At 52.9% G+C, this 15,916-nt stretch overlaps 1 protein-coding gene across 6 annotated transcripts in view; it reads right to left on the bottom strand.

Moving 5' to 3' along the window:
- Positions 1–15,145, bottom strand: part of GJC2 (gap junction protein gamma 2) — a 42,893-nt gene extending 27,748 nt beyond the window's left edge. The window contains exons 1-4 of one of the 6 annotated variants that reach the window (XM_065050282.1): positions 14,920–15,145; positions 12,612–12,682; positions 9,176–9,280; positions 2,472–2,584 (exon numbers count right to left, since the gene is read on the bottom strand). The gene's annotated coding sequence lies outside the window, so the exon portion shown is untranslated. Of the gene's footprint in view, positions 1–1,093; positions 1,439–2,471; positions 2,585–6,509; positions 6,665–9,175; positions 9,420–12,611; positions 12,683–14,919 lie in introns of those variants that run through there. The other 5 variants (XM_065050278.1, XM_065050280.1, XM_065050277.1 and 2 more) reach the window with 5 other exon arrangements.
- Positions 15,146–15,916: the final 771 nt, after the last annotated feature.

Here is a 15,916-nt window from a genome sequence, read left to right as displayed (position 1 = left end):
ATCATCTCTCCATCCCCAACGGGACTGCAGCAGCCTCCCTGAGAAGGCATGTGCATCTTGCAGAGCTGCCGGGCAGCCCGAGCCCTCAATCAACCCTTCTCCAATTAGCACAGGACTTTAATCAGTGCTCTCTGTTGTTTTTAAGCTCCAGCGATAAGAGGTTTCAGTGAATATTTCAAACCATACACAAACTACAGCTTGCCAACAGAAACACTGTAAAAACGCTCATCAGAGTTCACCCTTACTAGAACTATTAACTTCTTCTGAGATGGCTAAAAAAGTGCCCTGGGCTGCCAGGAGGTTCTGCAGCCATGAGATTTGGGACAAAAAGAGACTTGTGGTGCAAAAGCTTGCAAGAAAACAGCTGCTCGGAGCAAGAGCTTCCTCCTCATCCTCCCACCTCGGGATCTCCGGGCGAGCTCGGCTCATGTACTACCAAATAAATCATCTCCACGCCCACACGTGTCCTGGCCAGCGCTCAAAACCTCGCATGTGTTTGCCGTTAAATGCTGTATTTCTTGCAGAAAGCCGCCTGCTTTTCCCTGCTGCTCTTCTGACCTGGCTGCATATGTCTCCTCCTGTTTTCCAGGGCACCCCTCGCTGCTGTAACAGCTCAAAATAAGGTTTTCTTGCAAAGTAGCATATTTGGGCTCCTCAGAAGTGCCCCATGGACCCCCATAGCTCATTCTGACCTAGAGGAACGAAGCAAGCGATCAAAACATTTACAAGGGTGTCCTTGGGTTGCAGCTACAAGCCTGGTGGTCCTGTCCTCCTGCATTTGCCACCGGAGCTTTCTCTGATCTCCAGGCAGAAAAAGCCACAATGAAACCCTACAGCAGCCCAAAGAGGCGAGAAGGGGGAGGTCTGGAGCAGCCCCCCAGCGTAGGGACCAGCCCCAGTTCTGGTTTCTTTGCTGTGGGTCCCACCTGCTGAAAGACCAGCAGCATGGCTGGTATCAGCCCCAGGTCGTCTCCCAGGCTGGGGCCAAAGGAGGAGACACAGCCATCCCCCCCTTCGCCCAAAATCCCAGAGGCATGTCTCACCACCCTGGGGATGTCCAGGGGCTCTTTGATCTCCTGGTGAAGCTCCTCACCTCTCTGCTCGCATGGGAATGTCGGGTAGGTCTCCATGCCTTTTGTCTGGGGTGGGGGGCTCTCATGCTCCACCGAACCAACGGTCCCCACCGAATGCTGCGTCCATCCCATGCAAACGTCTGGGTCTGCTCGACCAGGAGCCGAAGCTCCAGCTGCCCCCTTCAGCAAAGACCTTCTCACCCCTGTTCCCCCAGTCCCGCTGCGTGCAAAATGCTTTCTCCGGGGAGTTTGCAGCCTGAGAGCAACCACCTCCCGTGAAGCCAATCCAAGCACACAACAAAGCCCCATTGAAGAGCAGCCTTCCTCCGGGTGCCCTTGGAGAAGTGGCTACATGAGCTCGAGCGGCTCCTCCCGATCATCATATCGCTGCTCCAGCAGCTGGAGCATCTCACCAGACAGCAGCCTGCCCCGGGAAAACCAGTCATGGAATCAGTCTGGTTGGAAGAGACCTTCAAGATCATCAAGTCCAACCATAGCCCACCCCTGGCACTGCCCCATATCCCTGAGAACCTCATCTCCACGTCCATTCAATCCCTCCAGGGATGGTGACTCCAGCACTGCCCTGGGCAGCCTGTTCCAATGCACGACAGCCCTTTCTGGGAATAAATTGTTCCCAATACCCAACCTCAACCTCCCCTGGTGCAGCTTACAGCCATTTATCTCAGGTGGCCCCCAACACCTACACGTGGACAACCGAAACCAGCCTGGGGTGTCCCATGTAGAGTCTGGGTGCTGGGGTCAGCACAGGGTCCTGGTGATCTCCCCTTGCCTAGGGGACCCCACCACAACCCCAAAAGAAGCCACACTATCAAATGAGATTCTTCTACAGCAGAGATTGCTTTGCAATGCCCGTGGCATCATCTTTTCTCTCCTCCCCTCCTCTTCCCCGGCATCGCTTCCTTTTTTTTTATTAGCTTGATCTGTTTTGACTTGAAACTCTCCAGAACCGGTGCTGGCTCACGTCTTCCCCGCAGCCATGAGGTGCAAACATCCCACCCATCACAAGAGGAGAGCAAAGGGCTGCGGAAAGTCCCCGAGGGGGGAGACCTGGCAGAGCTTGCACAGGCCACCGGGTCACCGAAAACACTGCCAGGACCAGGGGGACAGCGTCTGCTCTTGCATCATGTCACTAGATAGCGGCTGCTCGCCGGGGCTCGGAGCAGAGACGGGCAGGGGGGAGGCAGCGGGGAGCTGCCTGCAAAGGGAAGGAAACGAGGATGTTGGTTTATAGTGAACCCGGTTAACTATTTCTGTCTAGGAGCGCGGAGGAAAGGGCTGGGCAGAGCAGCGAGCAATAATACAATTGTCTCCGTCAGGACAAAAAAAAAAAAACAAGGATGATAAAAATGTGCCTGGAGGAATTTGGCTCAGACTCACGTTTTTTTGACCCGGCATCAGGTTTCCGAAGCAGTTCTGGACGCGTTCTCCAGGGCTGAAACCGATGGAGAACGTCATTTGGGGTTGAGGGTTGCGTTAACTCCGCGTTGACCCTGATGGTCAGAAGGAGAAGGGATTGAAGCACCCAAAGATGCTCGGGGATGGGCAGGAGCTGGCAGTGATGCTTCAGCCCGGTTGGTCAGCCGCGGCAGAGGACGAGCCGCGTTTCTTGGCCATTTTCCTGTGATTTTATCCATTTACATCCCTCCAGCAGCCCGCTGGTGGGCTGGCACGTGCCATCCGCGGCTCGTTGCCGTGCTGGCTTCCACCTTGCGTTTGAAAAGGCGCTTTGGACAAAACGGGCACTTGTAAAGCTCTTGGCCGAGCGTGTCTCTAGGAGGGGATTGAAAGTTGCAGAAATAACAAAGGAAAGCAGAAACACAGCCTTGGGAGACACCGAGATCCCTCAGTCCTTTGTCTGTTGAAGTCATAGAGTCACAGAATAATTTGGGTTGGAAGAGACATGCAAAGCTCATCCAGTGCCCCCCCTGCCATGAGCAGGGACATCTTCACCAGCTCCGGTTGCCCAGAGCCCCGTCCAGCCTGGCCTGGGATGTCTCCAGGGATGGTTCATCCACCACCTCTCTGGCCAACCTGGGACAGGCTCTCACCACCCTCAGGGGCAACAATTTCTTCCTTATGTTTGGCCTGAATCTCCCTCCTTTAGTCTAGAACCATCACCCCTTGTCCTATTGCAACAGGCCCTCCTAAAACATCTGTCCCCATGTTCCTTATTGGCCCCTTTTAAGTCCGGAAAGGCCGCAATAAGGTCTCCCTGGAGCTTCTCTTCTCCAGCTGAACACCCCAACTCTCTCAGCCTGTCCTCCAGCAGAGCTGTTCCAGCCTCGGATCATTCCTGTGGCTCCTCTGGTCCCTCTCCAGCAGGTCCATGTGTGTCCTGTGCTGAGGAACCAGAGCTGGAAATGGGTCATAGTTCAAATGGGCTTGCTGCATGTAAATTCAACCAGAAAGTAGGGTCTCATGACTCCAACTTCATCCTGGCTCCCATGGTGCAGCTGGGTCCCCTCCCAGCTGGTGGTGGCATCTCCAAGGGACCATTGTGGACTAGATGACCTTTGAAGGTCCCTTCCAACCCAAACTATTTTATGATTCTATGATCAGCCTGGAAAAGGGAAGGGGAAGATCTCACAGGTGTGTGCAGCTGCCTTGTGGGAGGTTTTAGAGAAGGTGGTCCAGACACTTCTCAAAAGCACACAATGAAAAGCCAAGTTGCAGCCAGAATGATTTCAACTGCATATGAAATAAAGTCTCCGTGACAAACGCTGGCACAGGCAGCTGCTGGGATCTTCACCCATGGAGATAACTCAACCGGACAGGGCCCTGGGCAGCTTCCTCAAACTTGGCCCTGCTCCATCACCTCCTGAGGTACCTTCAGCCTCTGCTGTCCTGCAGTTGCACAACTCACCCTTGAGACTCCCAGCAGTCCCCCCCTTGCTCAACATCTCCCAGACCTCTGCAGCCACCAGTGGCCAGGAGAAGTTGGCAACAGCCCAGGAGACTGGTCTGCAGGGTCACCAGAGCAGATCACACAGGAAGGTGTCCAGGTGGGTTTGAATGTCTCAGAGAAGGAGACTCCACAACCTCCCTGGGCAGCCTGGGCCAGGCTCTGGCACCTCAAAGGAAAGAAGTTCCTCCTCATATTCAGATGGAACCTCCTGTGTTTCAGTCTGTGCCCATCACCCCCCATCCTGTCATTGGGCACCACTGAACAGAGTCTGGTCCATCCTCTTGACACCCACCCTGAGATATTTATTAACATAAAAAAATTGCTCTAGCAAAGTTAGAAGCTAAGAAGTTGTAAGTTAGGAGTGAAATAGCAATTGGTCCCCATGCACCTAATTAATTTATAGGACAGGGCTCCTAATTTTCTATCAATTTCTATCAATTTTCCCTCTCCCCTGCTGCTACTGCCCCAGGTTTCACTGCTGACGTGCAGCAACCCCACACAAAATCCTCTATTTTCTCTTTTCCTGGCAGCAAGGAGCAGAAACCACAGCAGTTTACGTGGCCGGTCACCAAGATCTCCAAGCAACAGATCGGGTCAAAGGCAACTGCACAGCCTTAAAAAATGAACCTTATGCTGGTTGGATGAACTTTGGGTGGAAAACCTCCAAACAAGCCATAAATCAGGAGAGAGGAGAGTCCTCCACAGTGCTGGGACCTGCAGAACTACTGTGTGTGCCGTGTTCCACCTCCACAGAACATTACAGGGGAAGGAGGGGTTTCCTTATTACACACCAGAAAAAACCTTCTGGTATTTCAGTCTGGACAACACCCAAGGATTGTCTCAGCTCTCGTAGCGTGCAGGAGCACAAGGAGCAGATGCCCCATCAGCAATATGTCCCTTTCCCCACATTCCCACCCGCCGGTGACTCGATCCAGCCGGGTTACCTTGGGATTTCCTTCCTCTGACTTTCTTAGGAGGCTTCGGCCAGAGGACAGGTTGCCCTCCTGTGGCATTTCAAGGTAATTTGGGTGGAAGGAGAAGGTGACCGTGGCCTCCTGAGATGCAGGGGGCTCTTTGCTTCCCCCTGGTTGGGGTATGGGGGTGATTACTCACCCTCTGCCAGCAGAGGACACAGCTCTCTCCCATTAAGCACAGCTTAAATACATTTATTAAGCCAAGCTTGGTGTAGATGAAACGGGCATTTTGGGATGGGGAGAGATGGACCCCCCTAGGGTGTGCAAGATAAATGTCCCCCGACCATGCATGGGGCACAACAAGGACCAGGAGAGCTCAGGTGGTCCTTCTGTCTCAGGAGATCCCTTTGGACAAGTGCTGGTTGCAACCAAGTTTGCTACAACCCTATGAGCAACCTGGAGGTAGGAGGGATGTAGCAAAGGGTCACCCATTAACCATAAGGAAGATGGCAGGGTTTTAATGAGGATGGATTTGATAAAGGCTACAACATCTCTAAACAAGGTTCATCTAAGGACCTCGAGGCACTGATGGAGGAATACAAGCTGGAGAAGGAAATCCCACCCCAGAGGAGCACCTTGTGTGTTTGGTAGACAACAGGAGAGCTTTCACTCCAGGTAGACCCATTGGCCAAGAAGACGAGGCCACCAAGGAGCAGGTCCAGCTCCTTCTGGTGGTGATGCTGCCGAGCCCCTGCCTTTCCCATGCCTCAGTTTCCCCAGAAGACACCTTTGTGAGATTCTTTGAGACATGAGGATGAAAAGCGTGTTCGCATCATCAGATATTATTTAAAAAACAATACAAAATCACCTTACAGAGAACCTCGACTTATCAATGGACCCTTTGTCCATGGCTTAGAGACACCAGATGCAAAGCTGCATCTTCTGCTGGGCTGAGCTCTTACGGGTGCCGGTCTCTGCCTGGTCTTTAAGGACCAGCTTGTGATGCATGAGAACGCACCACCCCATCCGACGCTCCAAAAATGAGCAGGTTGCAGAGCCCTAAATTTGGTGAAGCGAGCAGAATTCTCAGAAATGTCACCCAAGCCACCAAGAGCAGGACAAGCAGGACAACCAGACCCCAAAGCACCTTCCTCTCCCCACCGAGATGGGGAGGAGATTTGGGATGCGGACTGGCCTGAAAGTCCCAGAGCGCAGATGGGTTTCTTTTAGGAACAAGCTAAAATACCGACAGTTTTAATCCCAAACTCCCTGGAGATGGATCTGCACTGCCCCGTGCGACAGGGGGTGATTTATGCCGACAAAATGTGCACAAACTGACGCCAAATAGGGCTGTTTTGTTTCTTACCACGGGCAGAAAAGGCAACACGCGAGCGTTAATTCACGACAAACGTGTTCCCCACCCAAGCGATGGAGAAAAGGCAGCAAGTTAAGAGTAGAAGAGAGCGGGGTGGGAGTAGAGCCGGGTCCAAGCAAAGGGAGGGGGAATCCACAAAGTGCCACGAATCATATAAATAAAATAAAGGAGAAGGGAGGAAAAATAAAATATAAAATAAAATACACCAAAAAGTAACATACGGAGAAGCGTTGGGCTCAATCCTGTGCACAAACCGTCCCATCCTTCCCCGCCGTGTCGTGCGGAGCCGCGGCAGCTCCCGCTTATCCTCCCCTCCCACCCCTTCGAACCCAAATCTCTTCCCGCTCCACCAGCCTGGAGACGGTGACGTGGAGACCGACACCGCAAGCCCATCGTGCCCCGGGACGGCCGAGGGTTTCTTCCCCTTCGGTGGTTTAATTTCTATATAACACCCCCCCAAAAAAAACCCACACCAATCCGGGGGAAAAAAAGGAGGATGTGGCGATGCCTTTGGGAGCAACGCTGCAGGAGAAGAAATCAAATCATTCAAATTGTCTAATGGTTTAGGGCTAATAATAGCAAAATAAACGCTGCTTGGAGCCGGAGAGGCGGAAAGCGGAGGTGACAGGATGAGAAACGCTGCCTTCTTGTTTAGGTTTTCTTTCCCTTTTTGTTCAAACAGCGGCGAAGCAGAAAGGATAAAAACCAGCTGCAAACTCAACCTGTCCTTACAGCCACAGTTATACCCAGCAAACAGCAGCAAAACCCTAATTTTTCCCCGCTAAATGAACATCCCAAAGCTCAAATTTTGCATTCTTAGCATTTTAGGGTGGCCGGGGGCTCCCATCCCCAACCCTTTTCATCCCTTTGCTCCTTTCCATTTTGCAGGGCAGGGGTGGGCGCAGCTGCAAGCATCACCCTGTTTTGTGGATAACATCTGGAAGGAAAAACAGCTGGAAATGGGGCAAAAAAAGGGCATTTTCTTCCCCCTGTTTTCAGCTAGAGCATCTTCCCCCCGTTTTTGCAGGTTTTGGGGTGATGTTGCAACAAGCAGGGATTAAATAACCGCCGCCGTCCGGAGGCTGCGACCTTTGGCGCGTTGTTATCTGCTCCTTCGCCTTGCCAGCTCGCATGAGCCGATGGCTGATCTCACAATCATTGATGTTTTCCTTAAAGGCCCCGTGCTGCGAGGTGAGATTGGGCTTTTCAGGGGTTTGAATTGACAATGTTTCTTTGCTCGCTGCAATTAAAGAACTCCCCCCATTCCAACCCCCAGGAAAATTAGCAACCTCGGTATGAAGGAACCCTGTGCACATCCCTCGGCGTTTCTTAAGTAGCACCCACCATGTGAAACCACTCAAAACAACTTGTTTTTCCTGGTTTTAAGAAGGGATGGCGTTGCCCCCCAGCACAGCTGGGATGGGGCGGCCAAGTTTTCATCCTTATTTAATTTCTCAAGTGTGTTTCTCTCTGTCCAGCTGCTTTTGGGAAGAAACAAGCTGGGAAACAGCCTGGCTGGTTGTGATGGGGGGATGCGCTCCCAAAAGGGGTTTTTAAGAGGAAATCAGCTTGTAGGATGCTCCGGGGAAATCACAGAATGTCAGGGGTTGGAAGGGACCTGGAAAGCTCATCCAGTGCAATCCCCCCATGGAGCAGGAACACCCAGATGAGGTTACACAGGAAGGTGTCCAGGCGGGTTGGAATGTCTGCAGAGAAGGAGACTCCACAACCCCCTGGGCAGCCTGGGCCAGGCTCTGCCACCCTCACCGGAAACCAGTTTCTTCTCAAATTTAAGTGGAACCTCTTGTGTTCCAGTTTGGACCCCTTGTCCTATGATTGGTTGTCACCGAGAAGAGCCTGGCTCCATCCTCATGACACTCACCCTTTACATATTTGTAAACATTACTGAGGTCACCCCTCAGTCTCCTCTTGTCCAGCTCCAGAGCCCCAGCTCCCTCAGCCTTTCCTCACACGGGAGATGCTCCACTCCCTTCAGCATCTTTGTTGCCCTGTGCTGGACTCTCTCCAGCAGTTCCCTGTCCTGCTGGAACTGAGGGGCCACAACTGGACACAATATTCCAGATGTGGTCTCCCCAGGGCAGAGCAGAGGGGCAGGAGAACCTCTCTGACCTACTGACCACCCCCTTCTAACCCACCCCAGGTACCATTGGCTTCCTGGCCACAAGGGCCCAGTGCTGGCTCATGGTCACCCTGCTGTCCCCAGGACCCCCAGGTCCCTTTCCCCTACACTGCTCTCTAATAGGTCATTCCCCAACTTACACTGGAACCTGGGATGGAGGAGGATGATGGTGAGGGCAGCTCCGCAGCGCTTGACGCTGGTGCTGCCCTTGACACAGTCATGAGCTGTAACTTCAGCCCAGATTAAAGCTTTTCAAACCCGATTTTTGGGGAAGAAAACACCCTCACCACAAAACCGTTCAGGGAAACGCTTTTGTAGGCACCCAGGTTGAAAACAGCCTTAAATAGGCTTCTAAAAAAATCTCAGCCTTGCTCTGGAGCAAAACCTCACTCAGACTGGCTTGGAAGAGTTTTGAGCAAAACTTTAGATCCAAATTTTAAGGGACCCCAAATGGAGATGGATTTCTGCAGCTTAAGCACGAATTTAGCACAAAACATTTTATAGGCATGAAAAGAAGTAAGAAAACTTTTATGGCTCTCTACATTGACTTTATATATGTGCGTGAAATAGAAAATATATATATAATACATATAATATAAAACGTATTACAAGGATCAATGAAACAGCAACATGCCCCCCCAGGATGAGGAGCAGAGCATCGTCTTGCCCCCAAATCCACATTTTTCTCCCGATTGACGATACCACAGAGCCACATATCAGTAAGGAGACAAATAAGACGATCCTTACCTTTCACAGCCAGGAAAAAAATAGGTGCGTCTGATCTGTGGCTCTTCACCACATAACCGGAGACCTTCTTGGGGGAAAAGCCCTGCAGCACGACCGGCCACAGCCCTGCAACAAAACCAAGGAGGAGGCGATTATTCCCGGGCATCTCTCTGCCAGGCACAATACGGCAGCGTTTCAGCGCCCATGCTCAATGCTGTCATTGTCCCCTCTGGAGCTGCGGCACAGGGTGAAGCTTCTGCTCCTCTGCAGGCTCCCGAAGGCTTTGTCATAGAATCACAGTGTCAGGGGTTGGAAGGGATCTGGAAAGCTCATCCAGTGCAATCCCCCCATGGAGCAGGAACACCCAGATGAGGTTACACAGGAAGGTGTCCAGGCGGGTTGGAATGTCTGCACAGAAGGAGACTCCACAACCCCCCTGGGCAGCCTGGGCCAGGCTCTGCCACCCTCACCAGGAAGAAGTTTCTTCTCAAATTTAAGTGGAACCTTTTGTGTTCCAGTTTGCACCCATTGCCCCTTGTCCTATCATTGGTTGTCACCGAGAAGAGCCTGGCTCCATCCTCCTGACACTCACCCTTTATATATCTGTAAACATGAATGAGGTCACCCCTCAGTCTCCTCTTGTCCAGCTCCAGAGCCCCAGCTCCCTCAGCCTTTCCTCACACGGGAGATGCTCCACTCCCTTCAGCATCTTGGTGGCTGCGCTGGACTCTCTCCAGCAGTTCCCTGTCCTGCTGGAACTGAGGGGCCACAACTGGACACAATTGTCCTGACACTGGAGAGGAGCAGGAGACTTTGTTTTGCTTGTAGGGCAGGATAACAGACCCAGAGATGGGGGAGATCCTTAGTTTTGCCTCGGTGAAGCCATTATCCTATTGCTGGGTGTGAGGTTCCTACAAGCAAGGAAGGAAATGGGGAATTATTCAAGGGGTGATGCTTTTAAATTCAAAGAGAGGAGATTTGTGCTAGACACGAAGGAATTTGTTGTACTGAGGGTGGTGAGAGCCTGGCCCAGGTTGGCCAGAGAGGTGGTGGATGAACCATCCCTGGAGACATCCCAGGCCAGGCTGGACGGGGCTCTGAGCAACCTGAGCTGGTGAAGATGTCCCTGCTCATGGCAGGGGTGGCACTGGATGAGATTTGGAGGTCCCTTCAACACAAACCACTTTGTGATTCCATCAAACAGTATCTTAGCTAAAATACTGCAGGGGTACAATGATAACGGAAAGACTGGGTTGTGAGCGGGTGTTAACATCTCAGTGACAAACCAGAGGGGTGCTCTGGGTGGTGTTTTGTAGGGATCTTTCCAGGGACTTTGCATCTGGACGCTGCATCCAGTGCAGAAGCACTTTGAGGAGCTGGTGGCGGCCACCAGGATGGTCAGGGCTGGAGGGTGGGATCTATGAGCTGGGTCTGGTCAGGCTGGAGAAAAGCAGGGGAGACCTTATTGATAAATGCAACTATGAAATGGGAAAGTGGTGAGAAAACAGAGCCAAACTCTTCTCAGAGGTGCCCACAGACCAGAGAGGCAGCAAGTTCACTGCAGCAAATGTGATAAGGCTGGTGAAGGAAAATCCTGCCTGTGTTTAGAAACACCATGAGCTGCTGGAAGATCAGTGAAACTTCTTCCCTACGACCACGGCGGGTAGGACGAGGGCAAACAGGCTGGATTTCAGCAATAAAACCAGCAAAGAGCCCAGAGATGCTACCACAGCAGTGCTGTTTGGTTTGTGTTCACTCCTACCTGCCAGCTCCGGGTCAGGTCCTAAAGCCAACGGGGTGAAGCTGCAGCGTGATGGCCCCAAGGAGCAGCAGCTGTGGAGGGCAGATGGGGTGGAAAGAAGCGCGGTGCTTTAAAAGAAAATGCGTATACAAAAGCAAATTAAATGTGGAAAAGCTGCTGTGATGGGGCAGGGCTGCTCCCTGGGGATGCAGCACATGGGAGCCAGGAGGAGGGAGCAGAAGGGACGTTCATTCAGCCCAGGTCTGAAGCCACCAGGATGCCCCTGCTGGCCGAGATGGCCGTGGGTGTCACAGCTTGCTTGGTCTCCACAGGTCAAGCTACAGTAATAATTAGCAATCAGATAGCGAATTGATGAGACATGCGAGATGACAAGCTCTCTCACCCCATGGACACTGGCTGTGGCTCCTGGGGAGGGCAATTACCCCACCAGTGTGACCAGTGACACCAGTCTGCCCATACCACCCGGATCCGGGTGCTGTTGTCTCTCTCTGGTCCACGCCACCATGTCCAGAAGGCACCTATGAAACCACCGCCACGTTCAAACGCAAGGGATGCAGCTCGAGTATCCAGCACTTCCAACCAGGAAAAACTATAAACCTCCCCTTTTTTCTCATTGTACACCCAGTATATCCAGCTGGTTGTAACTGGGGGGGACTGCAGCATCACACTTGGATTTTTGGCAAGTCTCCCCAACTCTCAGTCCCGTCACCTCGGTGCTGGTTTTGCTTTAGGGAACCAAGGACATTCCTGCAGCTGGATGCCCACCCCACAGGCACTTTGCTTTAAACCAGCAATAATTAACTGATAGCAAAGTGGAGCAGAAATCCCAGCACTTCCAGGGAATATCTACAGCTTAACACTGGATTGAGGATTTGGCCACCGCGGGGCTGATGGTGGGAGAACGTCTGCTCCATCCTCCCCTGTGCTTCAGCTCCCAGGGGTCTCCTATGTGGGTTCACTGAAACAATCCGCTCAATGAAAAGAAACAGAGATATTCTACGAGCTCCTCCGTTCTGTTTTATCACCTCCTCGTCTCTCTAGCAGCCGGGATGGGGTAAAAAGCAAAAGCCGGGAAAACATCCTGTTCCTCCTTCCCTGACGGGGGGAGAGGGAAACCGGAGGGGGACGCACCCCCCGCTTCACAAGCGTCCGGTTGTACCAGTTGCCGCCGCACGCAATCTGAATTGCAGATGGCTCCTGGCTATTCACGGGGCCGGAGCCGCGTCCCGGACAAGCGGAGTCACAGCTGCTATTGTTGGCAAAACTGAGTGTTTATTGGGTTCCCTAATTTTCTAATTTTATTCCTTTTTTCCCCAGTTTTTGGAGCGGGGCTGAAATGGGGGACGCGGGGTTGACGCTGGCGTGCCGCGCCGTCCGGGTTTATGGATCGACGTCCCGCGCTCTCCAGGGATGACACAGTTGCACATCCAGTCGATGAGGCTGACCCAAATACAGCGCCCAGCGCGGCGGGCACAGCCTCGCACGGCTCCTGCGAGCACCCCGGAGCATCACAGACCCACGGGATGCTCCCCAGTACCAGTTCTCTAGACAAAACTCCATCCTCACCCGTAATTTGCTTTCCAGCAGCAGCGCAGTCAAGGGAAACAAGCCCTGGAGGAGCGATGTCTTGGCCGGGGGTGCTGGTACCACCGAGGTCAATTAGAGGGTTGTTCATTGTGTTGTTTTAGGACCTACCTGGTGTTGGTGCTGGTGGGTGTCTCAGCGCGAAGCAGCAGCAGCCGGGATGTGGTGGTCGCCTCGCTGCCCTGCGGGACAGCACAAAAAGGGGAATCAGCATCCATGGACAGGGAGCACGTCACCTAATATAAGACCAATCTGAGCTGCAGAATGTTGAAAATGCCCCCAAATCCATCACGGCTGGATTCACAGAATCACAGAATAGTTTGGGTTGGAAAGAACCTTCAAAGCTGATCCAGTGCCACCCCTGCCATGAGCAGGGACATCTTCAGCAGCTCAGGTTGCTCAGAGCCCCGTCCAGCCTGGCCTGGGATGTCTCCAGGGATGGTTCATCCACCACCTCTCTGGGCAACCTGGGCCAGGCTCTCACCACTCTCAGTGTAACAAATTCCTTCCCCATGTCCAGCCCGAATCTCCTTCCTTTAGTCTAAAACCATCACCCCTTGCCCTATCACAACAGGCCCTGCTGAATATGTGCAAGAAAGCTATTTCTAACAGCACCCAGGTCACCACGGCCCGACCCATCACACACCGTCCCCATGCACTGACCTGAGCACATCCCATCACACCCGGGACGTTAAACCCCAGCGAACACGCAGACTGAGCCGGACACCAACGAGAAAAACAAACAAACCACATTTATTCCTCTTAATTTCATTTTCCCTTGTTGCTTATTTTATACCCAATCACTTCCCAGGCCGGCTCTGCCCCGCGGTGCCTTTCTGCAATCGCAGGGAAGGAAGCTGGAAAAACATCAGGGCTGCCTCCAAAAAGCAGCGAGATGCCAAGAAAAGGCACAGCAAGGACAAGTCTCTAGACCGTGGGATCAGCTGGGGGGTCGTGATGCTGGAAGGAGCCACGGGTGAATGAGTTTTGGGCTAATTTTGGCTGTTTGAAGCTATTCCGGAGCGTGGCTCCAGCCTCTCTTGGCTTCCCCCAGGATGATTTGGGCTTCCCCGGGGATGATTATTTCATCACAGGCTTTGGGGACAACATGACCTCGCGCATCCCTACATGACGTCCTTCCCAGGCAGCATCTCGGTGCCATTGGGTCAAGAGCAAGAGGTCACCTCAAAGCCACCAACCCCACAGTCACCCCTTGAAACTTTATCTCCAAAGACCTCGGGTGGGAAAAGCGATGAACTCCTGCCCCAAAAGCCACGTCTCAGCCCAAATACAGCAAAACCCACAAGACTGCGAAGCAATCGCTTTGAAGCAAAAGTGCAACCGGCATTGGTTCCAAAATACCCTCAACCCCAACCGGGGAGAACCCCCAGGGCAGGTTTTATTTCAGCTTTTCCCTTCTCCTGCAGATGAACCTTCCTCCCGCAGCATCCTCCTCCTCCAGGGATGCAGAATGAGGTGCTGCCACGCTTCCCAAAGCATCTTATGGGGCGGAAAATTCACGCTCAGGGGTTAGAAATTCATCCCCATGGGGCCAAGGTGCTGAGATTCGTAATGGCCGTTGGGACGACTAAATAAAACCACACTGGGCAGTGTTAGTTTCTTCCTGTCCTTCACCCCAAAATTCTCCAGACCTGTTGGTTGGGATGTTCAGCACCTTCCTGCGTGGAAGATCTCCCAGGTGGGATATAAGGTCCACTATGTTTAATCGCAGAAAACCTTCGCAAGGGAGACTCATTTGACCCCTCAATGTCACCCCCATCCCCACCTTGACCACCAGGAGGACCCCAAATTCAGTGGCCACCACAACCGCGATGCTCAGTGTGGTCCTCACCTTCCCAGAGATGCAGGGATGGCTGCACCCCCAAGACAGTGCCAAAAATACGCATCCAGAAAGGTGTTTATGTTTGCAAATGCAATTAATAAAATAGACACCCCGTTTTGAGGAGGTAGAAATTAAAATCTGTTTCAACAGGTGCTTTTGTCTGCCCTGTTGGGAGATTTAAGGTGCAGCGCGGCCCCTCCAAACCACTGAACGCAGAGAGGGCGCAGTCAACAGCATCCAAAATGACTCCCAGAGAAGCTCCGCAGCCCAATCGCCCGCTGGGCGACCAGCCCGGCTCCGGTGACCCCCTCCCGGTCCCTCCGTCACCCCCACGGCCACCCCGTCCCCTCGCATCAGCACCGGGCATCCAAGCGTTCGCGCTTCAGTCCGTCAGATGCGGTGGCAGCCACAAAAAACAGGTCACGCGAAGCAGAGCGGGGTATTTAGGGTTCCCCTCTCTTAGCACCAAGGGATGGGGACACAAGTGATACAAATGACTATTTTGCCCGTTTCCCAAGTGCTGGCGGTGCTGCCGTACAGAAGCATCACCCGTTTCCATTCCCAGGTGCCACTCACCTGTCCTGGCGGGAGCCCGCAGGGTGGTGCTCGGGGCGCTGGCGGGGCTGGGAGGACAGCGGTGGGGCATTTCCACGCGGTGACAACGCGGCAGGTCCCCGGCGGTGGCTGGAGACCACCGGACTGAGGCCAGCGCCGTGTCCTGCGCCGCGGCGTCCGGCTGCGCCGCAGTCCCGCTGTCATTTCTGCCATCTAGAGGGGACGTTTCCCCATTGCAAACGCATCCCTCAAAACGTAACAAAAGCCCCACGATTGACAGAAATACCAACAGTCTGTCACTCGCCACCGTAGGAAGAGCCTGGCCGCAGCGATTGTCACCGTCAAGATGGGGAAAGCCAGATGCCATAGAGCAGCTACACGCCCCAAAAATTTTTGGGGAGCATTTTCCTGGTTGTTTAACCAAAGCTTGAACCTTACAACGTGAAACTTGACAACAGAAAGGTGGATTTCACAATATAAACGATACATTTAAAACACCCAAACCATGATTCTGTGAAAGAGGCAATTGATCAAAATAATCATCAAATCATCTTTCTAAATGCCAGCGAGGTACCCAAAGCGTTGCCCAAGGTCTGGTTCTGCTAATTGGTGGAGGAGGGAGCTCGGTAAATGATGGAGCTGGACTGGGGGACTGCAGGTGTGCTGGAGCACAGCAACTGGGTAAACCGGGGAGGTGGGATATGAAGAGAATGAAACCCAAGAGCTGAGTTTAAGGTACAGCCATGCCCTGGTACAGTGTGGTTTTGGTGAGGAAATACCACAGCCTGGCATTGCACGGTGCAGCCACAGTCTGCATGAGATCTGGGTGCAGTTTGGGGGAAAACCAGCTGGAAATCACCATCTCTGGGATTGCAGGTCTGCTGGACTCACTGTTTCTTGAGGATCAAACCCAAATCACCGGTGTTCTCCAGGACAAGATGCTCTGGGACTCTGCCCTGCAGCCCAAAATCCAGTTCATTACCTGCAGGTACCAGACACAACATCGCTCATCTGTCTC

Source organism: Columba livia, chromosome 2 (assembly GCF_036013475.1).
Source record: "Columba livia isolate bColLiv1 breed racing homer chromosome 2, bColLiv1.pat.W.v2, whole genome shotgun sequence".
Taxonomy (NCBI): domain Eukaryota; kingdom Metazoa; phylum Chordata; class Aves; order Columbiformes; family Columbidae; genus Columba; species Columba livia.
This window is presented reverse-complemented; position numbering and strand designations above follow the sequence as displayed.